At 51.2% G+C, this 4,283-nt stretch overlaps 1 long non-coding RNA gene across 1 annotated transcript; it reads right to left on the bottom strand.

Annotated features, from left to right (window-relative positions):
• Window positions 1-712: 712 nt before the first annotated feature.
• On the bottom strand, window positions 713-3,440 carry LOC137842235 (uncharacterized). The gene is made up of 3 exons (XR_011088974.1): window positions 3,375-3,440; window positions 2,835-3,055; window positions 713-1,890 (listed from the first exon to the last, which is right to left on the bottom strand). It is a non-coding gene; the product is annotated as an uncharacterized lncRNA (long non-coding RNA).
• Window positions 3,441-4,283: the final 843 nt, after the last annotated feature.

Raw genomic sequence — 4,283 nt, forward strand, 5'->3', positions numbered from 1 at the left:
CCCAGTCTAATCTCGACCAGATGAACCGCAAAAAGGAGAACCGCTAAGGTAGAAGTTAGCATTTGCAAAAAGCAGTCTGAGGAACCAGACCATCTGAGATTGCCAAGAGGAGAGATAAAAGCAGTCATTACAGCCTGCCAGTGTGGGTGATAAAAACAAAGATATGGCTAGCAGATAGAGACGCACACACGGAAAGCCACCTGCAGCCCCTAGCAGAGGCTTTGAACGGGCGCGGATCGCATCACGCGGAGTTCGATGACAGCCGGGGATGTTGCCCCAAGTAGGACAGAAAGTAATTTTGCATGAACATGCACAAAGGCACAGGGTGTACAGTGCATGCAGCTGGGGAACTCAGCAACGTCAACTCCGAGGCCCTTCTGGCTCCGGTACAAAGCAAAAGAATGCAGATAAATAAAAAGGGATGTGATAAAGCATGCATAACTCTTACTAGGGTCAGCAGAAACTCAAAGAAATGCAGAGCTGACAAAGTGGGCTCAAGCAAAAACATCTCAGAACAGAATACGGAAAGAAAATGAGACGCTGTCATCACGAGCAGTGGGGACGAAAAGCACGGATAAACGCTGGTGAGACCAGGCACGGGAGGGTTTGATATGGCAATAAACGTGCCAGCACAGCCAAAGCCCTGTGTCAGCAAGTTTCTGAAACCCTGGAGTGGACTAAAATCCTGATGGCAGCAGGGAGTCTATAAACATCCCGCAGCAGAGGAAAATAAGAGGCTTCCTCCTGATTTGGGAGGCAGGGCACGCCTAAAGAAATCACCCGAACAAGCAGCGAGTTGGTTGCTATCGCCAAAGGCCTTCGAGCGCTTCCAAACTCGGTGGGAAGAGGAGGAATCAGTGGTGGGCAGCTTGTCCCACCTCCACCTTTCCCCCTGTCATCACCCTGCAGCTCTGCCTGCCCTTGCAGGATGGCCAGCATCGCCCTGGATGCTCCCACAGATGCGCAAGCAGGGACTGTCCCTTCCCAGAGAGCATCCCAGACAAATCTCATGATTTTTCCTCACCAAGCATGGCACAACCAACCTCACACAGTGCCAGGTGAGAGCAGACCGTGGGTTTGGTGCAGAAACTCCTGGAGCAGAGGCCTCTGAAGCAAGTGGAAGAAGGACCGAGGCAGAACAGGCAAACAGCACGCTCTAACTGCAGTGAATTACAGAGGGACTTATTCAGAGAAAGCAATCAGGATGAATTGCACAACCCCGGGACAGGCTCCCCCGGCTGAGAGACGCCGGAACAAGGGGAAAAAAGGATTGACCCCGAAGCCTGGGCTGACGTTGAATGGAGAAGAGTAAGAACGAGGCCAAAGACGACGCAGCTGAAGGTGCTGGGAATTATAAAATACTAGCAGGAACTTTCGGCGTGCTATTGTTCAGCAGAGAGGTTATTGCCCCTTGAAATGAAAGCATAAATAGATGGGATTGAGATGGCCACATAAATGCGGAGCACCAGAGAGGAGCAGAGAACCTCTGCTCATCTGTAATCCATCCAGGAGAGCCAGCCCGCAGCAGACAGATGAACTGCTCAGACACCGAGGAAACCATGACCTGTGAACAGCTGATTATTACCATCATTTTTTCCCCAAATGACTCAACCTGAGCGCACGCTGGCCAGCGCCGTGATGCGTCACGGCACGACACTGCTCTCCAGGCGCAACGTTACTGATGAACTCATCCCAGCGAGCAGACACCGGTGCCGGAGACGCATAGAGCAAAGCAGCTGTGGTCCCTTTGGGCTGCTCCACTGGCTCCAACAGAGCCTGGGCAGTGATGGACAGCCAGCAGAACACCGCTCTTCATGGAAATTCAACCATTTCAGTGTTTCATGCTTAGGCAGAAAAGTCATGCAAATGTTTCAGAAGGGAAGGTTTCCCCTGTTGAAAACATTCAGTATCGATTTTGGATCTTTTTCCTCTTTAAAAAAATCCAAATGCATAATAAAACAGCTTTTGCAAAACCATCGCTATGGAGTCAATCACTGGTTCTCTCCCCACAGAACACCAAGATGGGAAAATGCTTCTTCCAAGGAAAAACAACCCAAAAGAGAGGAAACTACAACAGTCGCCACCTCACAGTGGCTCCTCCCCAAAAGCCACCCTCTGAAGGCCGGGTGGGATGGGACATGATGCCAGCTGCCCCACTGCCTCTTCCAAAGGTCTGGCCATCCCATCCCATCCCAGGTGGCTTAAACCATCTTTTGGGGACCATCTCTAAGCGCAGAGGGGCCAGGATCCAATTCAACCACTACAGGAACACAGCACTTGGAAAGGTCTTCAGGGAGCCCGATGCAAAGGGTCACTGGTGTTTTTCTGGGGAAGAGCTGCTCATATTTTATTTATTTGCTTCAAAAAAAAGTTTGTTTTTTTTTTTTTCTTTTTTTGTGTGTGTGTGTGGAGGTAAGCACCTAATTGAGTTCAGGTTCTTCAGCTAATGAAGAAATGAGCTGAATAATTAATTATTTAAAGATAAATTATTCATGGCCAGTTGCAATTCCAGTGTGGGAGCAGCGGGCTTGGAGTGTTATTCAGTTATTTTCGTTATCCTTTTATGAAAAAAAATATTAAAAAAAGAAGCAAACTGCAGCAGGGCTGCGATGAGGGGGTGGCAGGAGGCCAGCCCTGGCCTCTGAAGGAAGGGGCGCAACTTGATTCAACTTTCGGTCTCCTCCCATAGGAATACAATCCCCAAAGCCAGGTGTTGGGGCTGTCCCTCTGGGTCACCCCCCCTCTCCCAAAGGCAGGCAGACCCCGAGACCCCCCAGGTGTAGAGGAGAGGCCTCCCACCCTCTCCGTCCTTGTTTGCACCCCTCAGGCCTCACCCCTGTGTTGGCTGGGACAAGGCCGCAGGCCTGCCACCAGGCCGGGTAACGAGCCGATAGCCACCACAGCGACGACATCTCATCAAGGGATTAAGTGGCATTGAACCAGGAGGAGGATCCATGGGAGACCCTGCTGAAAGCAGAAACATCTATCGATCCCTCCGTGACTGCATTCTGAAAGCCTGCACGGCAAAGGGCGCGCTGAATGCTCCACGAGGCACCTGAAGGAAACGAGAGGCCATATAAAACTGAGCTGAAGGCCTTGAAGAAGCCCGAATTCACATAGTCCTAATTCATCCTAATTCACACAGTCCTAATCCACCCTAATTCACCCAGATGTCCCCCATCCTGGCCACGGAGCTGCCTGCTGGCCTAAGACCTGCCATAAAGCCCCCACTTCTGCTTCACCTTTCTCTTCACCATGCCGATTTGTGAAGGGATTCCCAGCACCCTGCACCGATAACGAATTTCCCCATGATTTCACCCTGGGGTGACCCAATGTCCTCCCAAAATATCCCAATAGTACAGGGCTCAGCACACCACAGCCTTCCCCAGGGCCACCATCCTCCTGCCTTGCAATCATCGAGCTTTATACACCAGCCACAGCTCAGCTGTGGTAAATCCATCCTCCCGCCTCGTTTCTCCTGCATTTGGAATAGCTGTGGAGATTTTCTACCTTTCCTGCTCTGCTATTTACAATTTCACCATCTGTCTCCAACAACAAAGACATTTTTTGACACAGGAATAAATCCCACAGTGTGTTTAAGTGCTTTCTTATTGTCTTTGACCCTTCTGGTCATTCATAGTCCATTAGTTTCTTTGATTTCTTCCAACTGCTACCTATATTTTTAGGTAACACATCCCTTCTCTAGCACTTGCTAACACATTTATTTCCTTTCTCTCTCCTCCCTGCTCCTCCCTGCACTCTCCCGAGGATTTGGAGAAGCCCGGCCCCACGGCACCCGCAGCGTAACCCATCGGTCAGGGCCTCATCCCGTCACCTTGGGCACATCCTTGCACTTGTAAGCCAAATGCAGCTCCCACTTCAGGCAGCCAGGCCTCTCCTTTTCATTATTTTTTTCCCCCAGCCAGCAATTAACGTGCCTCTGTCTGCGGGGATGGGGTTTGTCAGCGGGTCCAGCCGCAGTGGGCACAGCTCCGTGCTGTGAAATCATCCCATTAGTTCAGTTCTGCCGGGGGCTGATTTGTTCTCCGAGACAAAGTGTTCCCGAAGTCGCCCCTCTTTCTACCCCCAACTCCTGAATCATCTCCCTCAAGCTCGCAGACAGATGGTTCAGCAATTTACCCCGTGTGCCAGCAAAACCTGACGGCGTTTAAGTAGGTTCTCACCCGTTCCCCAGCTTTTCACACCCCAAATCGCCGGATCCTTGGGCTCCTGCAGGTCAGCATCACCAAGGTCTCGCCCTGCCACCATCCCCTGCAGTTCTG

The sequence above is a fragment of the Anas acuta genome, chromosome 19, assembly GCF_963932015.1.
Source record: "Anas acuta chromosome 19, bAnaAcu1.1, whole genome shotgun sequence".
Classification (NCBI taxonomy): Eukaryota; Metazoa; Chordata; class Aves; order Anseriformes; family Anatidae; genus Anas; species Anas acuta.